This window comes from Chenopodium album, chromosome 18, assembly GCF_948465745.1.
Source record: "Chenopodium album chromosome 18, dcCheAlbu1.1, whole genome shotgun sequence".
Lineage (NCBI taxonomy): Eukaryota > Viridiplantae > Streptophyta > Magnoliopsida > Caryophyllales > Amaranthaceae > Chenopodium > Chenopodium album.
Genome location: NC_137851.1, coordinates 26,763,513 through 26,776,661, shown reverse-complemented (window position 1 = coordinate 26,776,661; position 13,149 = coordinate 26,763,513).

The following is a 13,149-nucleotide window of genomic DNA, read 5'->3' as shown; positions in this document are numbered from 1 at the left end:
GCGTGTAAATAAAATCAACTAACTTAGTTTTAGGTATCGCGTTGTATGTATTGTTTGGTAATGAAATTGTGAAAAAGGAAGAGCTAGTAGAGGCCGTAATTAGGGCTAGAATAGCGATTCCTCCCTAAAAGGAACGTCATTTTAGTACCCTCGTTCCCGAACTCATTTCTGGTACATGTAGACCAATTTGGGCATGGGTAAACTTACGGTTCGTGCTACTTATCCCTTGAACTCTACTTGGGAGAAAGGCATGAACGAGGTTTATGAGTTTTCCTAAAACTCATTGGCGACTTCTACTTGTTTCTTACAAAAAAGCGTGATGAGAGTATCATTTCTAATTCAAGGTCCCTCAAACAGTCAGGAATTTAAATCCTAATACACCCTAACAAGTGTGTAAAGTCCTAGGCTTTTAAAGGGCCATGGGCATTTAAGGAGAAAGATCCCCTACGATGGGAACACCCTCCTTACACTACCACATCATGCTTCATTCACAGCCTTCTCGCACGATGCATCCAGTAACCATGATGTCTTAAACTTGAAATTCTTTTTACCCCTCCTACGCTTCTTTTTAGGCCTCTTCAGTCTTGCTAAGATAGGCGAGTGGTCTGATTTAATGCGCACCATATTCTCCACTCTAGCATCGGGATATAAACCAAACAAATCTTCATTTCCATAGTACCTATCTAGCCTCTCCCTGATCATAGTTCTCTCAGTTAAGCCCTTCTCCCATGTGAAAAACTGACCCTCATACCCCAAGTCACGAAGATGGCAGGCTTCAAGGGCTTCCCTAAAATCAGAGATAGCTCTTCTTTCCGAATCAGCTCCTCCCTCCTTTTCATTGTAACTTAGGATTTCATTACAGTCACCCCCGATAAGAATAGGTCCCGAATAAGAGCCACATAAGTCACGCAAGAGTTGCCAAGTTTTCCATTTACATCCCGTCTCCGGCCACCCATAGATGCCAACCTATTGCCATGGTAGTCCTCCCACCTCCAAAAAGTCACCACAAATATGATTCTTTGAGTAAGAGACCATAGAAAAAGAAATAGCATCACTCTTCCAATACAAACATAATCCCCCCGATAAACCATCACTACTAACACCAAACGCACAGTCAAAGCCAAACTTGTCTTTGAGTTTTTTAGACTCACTTTTATTAGTTTTTGTTTCCAAAATAAAAACCAAATCCGGGGCATAATGTGAGCACCACCTTTGTAGTGCCTTAACTGCTCGAGGGTTGCCAACCCCTCAATAGTTCCAACACAATAGATTCATTGTTGTTCGCGAGGTTGGTTATCGCCAACACCCGCTACTTTCTCCATAGCCAATGTATCATGTACACGAGCTTTTTCGAAACTTCATCTACCTCCATCTCACTACCTACTGAACACACTTTATGTTTATCACCACTGCACAAAATTGCACCTGACTTCTCTCTGCTGCCACCACCTCCCTCCCTTCTGAGCTTCACACCCTTCTTCATCCCACAGTCTTTTGACCCTATTCTAATATTGAAGTGTAAAGGAACAGGGGAAGGCCCTGTGTCAGCAATTTGTTCTGTTCTCATCACAACATCATCAACCATCTCTCGAGTAACATCTCTATGATCTTGTGCAGGATTTGCATTTACCCCCACCTCATAATCTGGGCTAGAACCTGCTTCAAAGACATGCTTAGAGTCCATGTTATTTCCTTCATGGTGTTTTTCAAGAATTTACAATTTGTTGGAATTGGCCTATGTATTCACACTATCAATGACAGGCTTTTTGTTCACAAAGAGAACTTCCCTGCATGCCTTAACTTCTTCTACCTCTTCCAGCAATTTTTGTCTCCCTTTTCTGGGTGTTGCATGTAGCCTCAAACTCCAGCCCGGACCCTGGTTCTGTTATTCCTCTGTTACGCTAAGGCAAGCTTTCTCACTGTGTCCCATTACACCACACATCAAGCAGAAGAAAGGTAATCGTTCATATTTTAGCCCATTTCAAAAAACCTTCCCATCCCTCCCCTTCATATTCAAAAAGCGACATAAAGGCTTTGTGATGTCAAGGTTAATCTTGACTCTCCTATACTTTTCCAATCCTAATTCATCCTTCTCAATGTCAATTAATTCACCTAAGGATGTTGTAATTGCCCTCACCACTTGATCAGATTGGCGATTAAACGGTAGGTTTTCCAAGCGAACCCAAAAAGGGGAATGAGTGAGTTTAACATCGGAGGGTTGTTCATCTCCTCCAATTTCATTTATTGCCAGAAGATTGTTCTTAAGCACCATGGACGTCCTTCCAAAACCTTCTCTTTATCCTTCAAATGGAAGAATTGAAAGGCAAAGAGGTTTACCCCAATTGATCGGATCACCACCCTCTTAGAAACCGACCAAGCCTGAGTCATTGTTCATTTGAATGCTTTCAGATTATAATTGTGATCCAAAATTAATTTTCCCAACCAACATTAGGGAAAATTCGATCCTCTGAATCTTCCTCATCCACTTCTCCATTGTCAATAATTTCGTGTTCTGGGTCATTGATTTTCAGATTTGAGTATTGGTTTGCTAACACATCGGCCATGGTTGGCCGGAGACGAGCCTGTCTTTCGAGGAAGGTCAAGCCTTTCTTTCGAAGAAGTCGCCGCCCTCTCTTCTAGGGAGTTCAAACATAAACCATATATGAATAAGGATAAAGATGGGTTTGGTTTATGAAACTTACGCATAGTAATTAATAGAAACGGTAGCCCTTTTTTTTTAATAAAGTTAGATATTTATACATACATAAATAAATCTAATTTATCATATAAAGATTCCAACGTCAAAGTAGGATTTTATAGTTTTACAAATTTATCAAATAAAAAGTACAACTCGAATTTTATCTTTTATTAAATCATAAAATATATGGGTATTACACTTTGAGGTCAAAACATCAAAATCTACATTCCATAAAATTGAAAAAATCACTTAACGGTTTAAAGCAATCCGGGAGGATGTGGTTTAACCGTTGAAGTGAGTACCTTCTCAAGGAGAGTATAAGAACGACCAAATTTGTCCATATGCCTTCATCAAAAGGATCGAAAATGGTTTTGTCATATAGCGGTATATGATGATGATTTAAACATCCTCGGGACACCTAACGAAATCGAAGAAACCGTTAAATGTATGATAAAAGAATTTGAAATGAAAGACCTTGGAAGAACAAAATTTTGTCTCATGTTACAAATTGAACATCTAAGAGATGGTGTAATCCCCTATATTTTCAACTTAATCATAATATATTTATTTATTATTTATACAAATATTTTTATTTTAATTTTATAGTATGAATTATTTTGATGTAAAAGTAATAAGATTTTCATTATTAGTAAGCTAAAACTATTAAGTTTTTAGTTTAAATCATAATCCTCTTTTAGTTAGTAGCCCAATGCCTAAGTTTTACTCAAGCCCAAACCACACAATTCCTATTCCTACTCAAATTAGGAAACTAAGCCCATATAAAAAATAAAAATAAAAAAAAAACCCCAAAACCCATACACTTCCTCTTCTTTTCCTCACGTAAAACCCTTTTCCCTTCGCTCCCTCTTCCTCCTCTTTCACGACTTCTCACAAAAAAAAAAAAAAAAAAAAAAAAAAATCTAAAACTGTTTGAATTGCTGCTGCTGCTCAGCCTAATGCACCACCTCCGGCGTCCTGCTGCCACGCCGTCGACCATCACACGCAAAGCCATCGTTTGCCTCCTTCCCTCTTTTCCCTTCTTCTTTTATTTATACTATTCTAAAGTATTTATTTGATATAAAATATTACAACTTTATGATCTTTACTATGTTTAAAGTATTGAATAAAATTTCAGATTTATGTATGTATGAAATTAAGGGTTTATACTTTGAATTTTCATGTTTTAGGGCTTGAAAACGTGTTAAGCAAGTTAATTATCTATACTATGATTTCATAATGACAAAACCCACAATTTTATACTTAAAATTATTTTCCAAATTTTATATTTTGTGAAAGTGGGTTTTATTTTGTTTATTTGAAGGATTTTAAGGTTTTAATGTGTAATATACTATAATAACTATTGTATTATGAATGTAGATCATTAAAAGCTTGAAATTTACAATTTAAATTATTTTTCAGATTTTATATAATCTGATTTTTATTATTTTTGAGCCAAAAAAAGGTTTAGAATGCTTCTACATGTTTTAAACAACTATTTATGCAATATGACAAGTATAGATTATTTGAATTGCAAAAACTATTAATAAAACAAATTTTCAGCATATGTTAGTAAGTTAAACTTGCTGGAATTTTATGTTATAAGCTATATTTTCATGATTTTAGCACATAAACTTATAGTGAACTATTGAATTATTAACTTTGACTATTGGGAATAATTTAAAGGCACTATTTTGATGGTTTAAGAGTTTTTAAAGTAGTTTGGTATTGCTGTAAATTCATTTGCTTGGGTGTTGATTTAGTTCTTGTTGTTTGGTTTAGGAGAGGACTTTGTAGAAGGCGACTTCTAGTTTCTAAAGTGGCCAATCGACTTGTTTATACAAGGTACGTCCGAGTTACGAAACCCTTGCCTTTAGATGCATGTTTAGGGATGTATCGAGAACTTAGTATCATGTATAGAGAAGACTGGGCTAAATTGTTTGGTATATATTGTGATTTCTGTATGTTGTGTATTATGCTACTTTGAAAATATTATTTTGCATTGATTTTGTAAGATTCGCTTAGAGACAAAGGTACGTGAATATGTGGAATGACTTATTTATTACTCGTTCAAGATTATAATTGAGATTGAATGAGTAAAGGAAGAATTTAAGTCTTATAAGACGAGGTTAAGATTTTGGGGTGCTTTATGCACTCAAGGTAGTTAAAGGAATCAATAATAAATATTGCTTGTCACTAATAAATCAAGAATTGAATTTGGAAACTTGGTTTACTTGATTGAATTGATGTTGGATTGATTGTATTGTTTTGCATACGAGTTGTCACCAAGTCTAAACTTGTAAAATCATGTAAAGTGAAACGTGGATGAGCAATAAAACTCTGGATTGGTGCACATCTGGAGTAATGACAATCAGGGGTTGGGGTACATGGGGTATTAGCCGTGCACTTTTCTAGAGGCCTTCTGATCTACAAGTCTCTTGTTTCATATACTTTTCAAAAATTATGAGTTAGATGAGATCTCATACTAGCTACGGTTACGGAGTTGCGCCCGTGGCCGTTGGATGTTTATTGATAATTCCGAAAGGAGGCATGGGGTTTTCTTATATTGATGTTCCTGAAAGGAATGGTGTCCTTTGAACAAGTGTATTATTTCGATAGAGGGTTCGAAATTATTAGAAAGCTAATTATTCAATGAGGTCAAGTGATCGGAATGCCTGGGTGGAGGCCGCTTCCGATCAGTAATATAAATGTATAATTAATATTACAACTTAATCTTGACTGAACCCTTCGGGTCACACCCAAGCAACTAACGAACCGACGTGACGAATTAATTCGGAAGGAATTAATGAGTCGCCCGAGTAATTAATATTTAGACGTCGGAAATTCGAGCTTGGAGCGTCGGAAGTCAAGTCGAAATAATAAAAGACAAGACGAGAAAATTACTAATTAATCAACAAAATTACCAAAATACCCCTAGCATCGGAATGCCCCGAGAAAACCGAGTGCTAGGGGCATATGGCCTAGCAAGGTGGCTAGCAAGCGCATCAAGCCGAGCCTAGGCTGGCTGGTGCGTGCTAGCGCACCATGGCTAGCTAGGCTGGCCGCAGCATGCAACACCAAGCGCGCATGTGCTAGCAGCCATGCCACAGCAGCTAGCCGCAAGGGCCAGCACACATGGCGCGCCAGCCCGCAGCAGCTAGCAGCAGCATGGCATACTGTGGTGCGCCTTGCTAGCAGGCCACGGGCAGTAGCCCTCACATTGATGCGTGGCTTGCTGGCAGCAGGCCTTGGCCAAGCAGCCCGCACATATGTGCGTGGCCTGTTGGGCCGAAGGCATGGGAGCAACTAAGCAGCCCACACTTGGGTGCCTTGGTGCCCAAGTGTGGGTGCCACGTGGCGTGCATGGATTCGTTGCTTGAAGCTTGAGGTGGCCGGCTATGGGAGAGGATTGGGGAGTAAGTTTTGTCCCCCCTTTTCCAAGTGGTCCTCACCTAACCTCTCTCATGAATATGCCACTTGTTGATTCATTAGTAGCTTGATAATTAATTTTATTTTTGATTTAAAAATAAAATGGAAAAAATTAATTCTCCCACATTGATGAAAGAGCAAATCTCACTCTTGTTTTTCCCTATAAATACCCAAGTTAGGGTATTGGGAAAATCACTTGAGTAAGGTGTTGAAAAAGGCATCTCCATTGAGAAAACCTTTAAACACATATAATTACTCGGGTTTAGGTCGGGCTTAGCTAACCCCTAAGCATTGGACCATTTTCGGGGGTCGAGTTGCGGGTGGACTTCCGTTAGAGGTTCACGTGCGAGCGAGACTTAGAGCTTTCGAAGTAAGAGCTCTTTTAGTGAGCGAAGCACGCGCCAAAGGTATTAATCTCTTTCTTAATCTTGTTGTTTAAGTTAATAATGATTTATGATTATATTTATTGTGAGTGTGGTCTTGGCTCGGGTTTTCTTCCACGGTGAGTCGGATTCATCGAAACCCAATAGTTCCACATGGAGCATGGGGGGACAACCTTGTCTATTGCTTAATCCAATGAATAAAATAAAATGATTTAACTATTATTAACTAATGAAGTCTTAGTAAAGTTGACAGTTGAGTCGTGTGTTGAGTCCATAATTTAATGATGGGTGATGATTGAATATTAGTAGCATGTTAGGGATTTCTTATTATATTTCGCAGCTTGTATGTACTAAGCGTTGCTGATTGCGTGCTTTGTGTGTCTTTCTTTGGTCATGGCCTTCGCATTTCAATGACCCTGTGACGATCCAATTTTTACACTTGTAATATTGGGCAGCAGATTAACCACAGGTTCTTACACATGCAGCATTCGCATCTAGGTGGTGGGATTTTGAGTGGAGTGTTGGTTACTTTTCACAACTTATTTTGCTACTTACTTTTGAATTTATTACACTACTTTTACTAGTTTGGGTTTTGAATAAGGGCCTTAATGGTCCCAAGTTGTGAGACTTAATTTGGTTTTGTTTATTGGTTTTGAAACTTATTTATAACTGATGAATTAGTTTTTCCGCTGCTAATTTTTGATATAACCTTAACGTTTGAACACGTGGCGGTAGCACGTCAGTAATTCTCTTGGATTTTGTTCAGGGTACTCACAGGTTTAAAGAGAGAATTATTGGGGTGTTACAGATGGTATCTTAATTCATCAATCCAATTATGCCAAGAAAGTATTAAAAAGGTTTTATATGGACAAAGCACACCCGGCCCATTGAATTCACCAATGATTTGTTGTTCTCTAAACATAAAAGATGATCCATTTCGACCCCGAGAAGAAGGGGAAGACGTATTTGGTCAAGAAGTACCAAAACTAAGTGCAATAGGAGCTTTGATGTACCTTGCCATTAATACTAGGCCAGACATTGCATTCTCAGTGAACTTGTTAGCAAGGTATAGCTCTGAATCTACAAGCAGACACTAGAATGGAGTGAAACACCTACTTCGCTATATATGCGGAACAATCGATTTTGGGCTCTCCTATCCAAGAAATGGAAATCCTACTCTCGTGGGATATGCTGATGCAGGCTGCCTATCAAATTCAGTATAAACAAAATCATAACTAGGTTATCTTTTCAGATATGGCAATATAGTGATCTCATGGAAGTCAACCAAGCAGACATTAACAACGACTTCATCAAACCAAGTTGAATTGATTGCCCTTTTATGGAGCTGGTAGAGAATGTATATGGTTGTGATCCGTGACTCAACATATACTCAAAGAAAGTGGCATCAAAACAACAGAAGAAGACATAACTACAATTTTTAAAGCCAACACTACTTACATTACACAAATTAAGGAAGGCTACATCAAAGGCGATAGAACAAAACACATCGACCCAAAGTTCTTTTCTACTCATGACTTGGAAAAAGAAGGAAAGATTGAAGTCAAGCATATCCAGTCATGCAACAACTTAGCTGATATATTCATGAAGGCATTACCACCTAGCAAATTTCAAGAACTCGTGCATATGACCGGCATGCGTCGTCTTTGTGATCTATGTTAACCTTAGGGGGAGCCCTAGTTGTGCTGTACTCTTTTTCCTTCGTCCAAGTTTTTATCCCACAGGGTTTTTCTTGGCAAGGTTTTTAACGAGACAGATAAACATATAGGTACAATAGCGGTAATATTTGTTTTTACATAAATGTAAATTTTAGATAGGAGTCATCCTATGGAAATTCGTTCAAGGGGAGTGTTGTATTACGCATTGTGTGCGTAATATGAACAGATTAACAATACCGCCAAATATCATTGCTTACCTTCCCATGCAAGAGAGTATATTGACGCTCAGAACCCCATGCTCGATTAGACATTTCACTGCATGTTTAATATATCGAGCAAACACCGTTCATGTAGGGGTGCTATAAATTCCCGCATAATCTAAAGAAAATATACACAACAATTATTGGAGTATCTAAAAGTTTTCTTTTGATATCTTGGAAATCCTTTGTTTTTTTTTTTTTTTGAAGGATCTAAGAAATCCTTTGTTGTAGAACAATAGTTTTTTTTTTTTTTTTTTTTTTTTTTGAGGAGAAAATAGAACAATGGAACATAGCTTTGTCATTTCATCTATTTTTATTTTATTTTATTTTTTCCTAAAAAAACAATCCATCTTGGGTGGACCCGGTCCACAATAAACTTATTGTGGACCCAAAGTCTCACGTGCTCAAACTACCAAGTAGAAGACGCTGAAAATCTTCTGGCCCAGCCCATTAACCCTTAAACTCGTAAAACCCCAAACAACTATTAGCTCCTTCCTCAAGCATCGACACCATTAACGAACAATTCATCATCAGAGCTCAAATTTTTTTCTCTCTCCTTTTAATCAATTCTAGGGTTTATAATTCCTCCATAATCAATTAATTTCTCCAAAAATCATGGCAAATTCTTCTATACATTCAATTGAAATTGATCTAAATCAAAATATATAGGACACTGTAGAAAATTTTGATATCAACGTAATCAATTTCGATCTGAACGATGAAGCTCAAATCGAAAGCTACTACGAAGGTAAGAATTATAAAAATTACTGATCATCTATTTGATTTTGATCAAACTGTGCAAACTTAATTTATTGATCATTGTTTGATTTGTCAAATATAGGAAACTTGTATAATCATCCCATTCAGTTCGGACCTGAACAAGAAGATGAAGCTGTTAAAGATGTAGAACAAGTTATTATTGAAGCTGAGGATGAGAACGATCAACATGTAATAAAAGTTCAAGGTATTAGAATTATGCGATATATATGCAAATTATGCAATTCTTTTTAGAATTTAATAATGTGAATTAAGCGATTATGAAATTGCAATTGCAATTTCATAATACTTAATAGGATTTATATGTGAATTATTCATGCAACACTTGTTTGGCACTTTAAATGTAAGTTATATGTTTTATAAATGATAAGTATAATCACTTTACTTATGATATAGTCACTTTAAATGTAATATAATCAATTTTATAAAATTTCTGCAACATAATAATCTTATATTTGGTGTACGGTATAATAATCATTTCAATAACATTTATGTAATATAATCCTATCTTATACTTTATAATCTTCTTTTTCACATTACAATCATGTGTAATGCAAGGAAGGGGAGGGGTTGTGTGATGCATGTAGGCAGGGGAGGGGTACGGTTGTGGGAGTTTGATTGATTCGTATGTGGTGATTTAGTGTATTATGTACTAAAATGATATGATTCTCTTACTTGCACTGCTGCATTGGGGATTATCTTACGGTGCTGTAACATTTTCAGTGGCCTCTTGTATTTGGTGAATATTAAAAGAGATTGTACTCTTCAGTTCAACTTGAACAAAGGGGGTGCTTGGGGGGGGGGGAGATATAGCTGACAATAGTCTCATTAGAATGAATAGGTTTATAGAGCATTAGAGACATACAACATTCACTCATTAATTACCAGCTAGCAATTTATTCATTAATCAAGCGCAACCCACAAATAGCATCATATTGTCAAAAATCAGTTGAGATAGTGCAGACTTAGTTTGTCCTTATGTGTATGTGATATAATCATTTTTTATGAATCATAATCATATTATGGTAATTACAATAACCTTTTATGAGCTTATCTATTTTTATGCAGTATTATCATAATAAAATCGTAAGAGTGACATTTTTTTTTATGTACAATCAGAAACTCATACATCATCACCAGCAATCAATGAAGACATTGGGGGTTGTTTATTTGGTGAAACTAGAGAAACTTTGAAGGAAATATATGAGCTATATTGTCAACATGTTCACATATATATAATCTAATTTTTAATGATATAGTCTGATTTATAATAATATAATCTGACTTATCATAATATAATCTGATTTATAATGATATAATCAATTTTATCTTGGCTATTATATTTTCACTTGTGGGCAATACAATTTAGTTCTAAAGAGTCATAAAATAGCAAAAGCAAGAAAATTTCTTGAAGAAAATTTCAAAAAGACAAACATTATTGTTGACAAAATAATCAAGGAAGATGAACAAAGAAGAGCAGCCGAAGAAGCAAAAGCAGCTGAAAAGGCAAAAGCAGCAACACAACAAACAAAAGCAACAATAACTGATGGAAGTCATCAAGCATTGTCATCATCAGGAATAACTCTATTGGATCCCGATAGAGCAACTACCAAAGGGAAAGATAACAAGAGAATCAAGGGGCATTGTGATTATACAAAAAGCCAACAAAAAAAGGGAAAAAAAGACATAAAGAATTTGGTTCTACAACTCCAATAGTTCATTTGTTTTAGTATATTTGGTTTATTAACTTTTCTATGTCATATACAAAATAATCAGTTTTGATTTGGCATAATCAATTTGTACTGGGCATAATCAATTTTGTATTGGTATAATTAGTTTTGACTTGGTAATCCATTTTGATTGGGTACAATCCATTTTGATTGGGTATAATAATCTTTAATTTCATATTCTTATTTAATTTTACTTTGTAAACTCCTCTCTATGGATTTTTTTTTTTTTTTTTTGTTTTTTGTTTTTCTTATAATCAGATTTCAATTGATATAGTGACCAAAATAAGAGTCAATATTTCATACAAACTTGACCATAGAACAGATCTTCTCATGCAAAAGTAAATCAACTATATCTGTCAGCCATGTACTTAATTATGTAACCCAAAAGAGAAGGAAGTTGTGTATCTGTTAGCTTTTCATCTTTTATACTCATATTTGGTATACTGATAATCATATTTAATATAATCATATATAAGTTGTTAAACACTAGAATAATATCATGCACTTGATTTATTGATTTATATAGATGTCATAACATTGTTAGACATTGTTAGACATTACATAGCAAAAATATTAATCCATATTATCTACTTTTAGAACTCTACAACTATTTATTCTTCTTAGCTGCTACAAATTTTTGTTTTTTGGCTTCGGGTTTCTTCATTTTTTCTACTTTTCGGGCCTTTTTTCTTCTGTTCTCTTCAATTGTCTGCAAAGTCTTTGACCTTTTATCTACAAAATTTTCAATCATTTTTTTCAATCTTTTTAATTCCTCGAGGTAATATTCAACAACAACTTCTACATCCCTCTTTATGATCAACCATTGAGCATTAAATTCCTAAAGAAAAAAAAAATTAACATGTAAGTTGTAAAACATGACTATATCACAAGAAATATCATTATATTAGATAAAACATGAGTATAACACAAAAGGTGTAAAACATGACTATATCACAAGAAATATCATTATATTAAATAAAACATGATTATATCACAAAAATCATGTTAATAATGGTAAAACATTATTATATCACAAGAAATATCATTATATTAGAAAAAACATGACTATAATCATATAATTATATTTATATTGATATAGTCACTTTTATTAGTTAAACCTAAAATTTGACACCGCCTATAAATAATGTTACCACTTTTTAAAATAGCAGCCAGTTTTGTCACAACATCATCAGCTATATGGCTAATGGCTACATGGTTGTAGCATGCAGCATGCAGCAAGGAGACTATAACCTGCGTGTTTACTCATTTTAGAAATAACCAAGAGCATTCTCCTTTGCACAGAAAATAGCATTTCAAATGCAATTATACTTTGAGAACTTGGGCTAACTGCTAGAAACTAGCAAGCTACTCAGGCTTTAAGTAAAGCTAAAGCATGTTAAACTGAATCACTACACTCCACAGAGATTCTCATGCCAAAATTAGGCAATATCCTGATTTATAATTTACATGAATTATCCTTCTAAATGCAAGAAAGATAACACTTAATCTAATATTCTAATTAACCATACTAAGCTCCTAAAATGAAAGATAGATGTAACAAATTACTCCATACATCACTCAATCAAGAGCACCCACTTGGGAACCTCAAGTAGATCATTATTACCAATTTGACACTTCAGATTAAACCACGGAGTCAGAGACCTCCATAACTGTAACTAATCCTTTACCTCAAGGCCACATAATAAGAACACAAGCAAATTAACCAATGCATCACATAAATCATAATCAGTTAAATGTGATATAATAACTTTTTATATCTTATAATCATATTTAATTTGATATAGTCACTTTTTATTTTGATTTGATAAATTAACCAATGCATCACATAAATCATAAGAAGTTAATCATTTGATATGATATAATCAGTTTTTATTTTATATAATCATATTCATTTGCTTGACATTTTTAACCATCTAAAAAATTGTAAGTAGCTTTATAATCGCTTTTTATTTTTTATAATCATATTTATAATCATCTAAAACATTGTAAGTAGCTTTATAATTTTTTCACACAAATCAAGCTATAATGAGGAGTAAGAATGCCAAGCTTATAAATCATCAATCAAAAACTCCGGTGATTGTTTTCTTATTTTGCACGCATAAGCACACATTCTGCAATTTCTAAAGTTTTTTTACTAAAATCAATACACAAGACAAACAATGAAATCAGAATCCTACA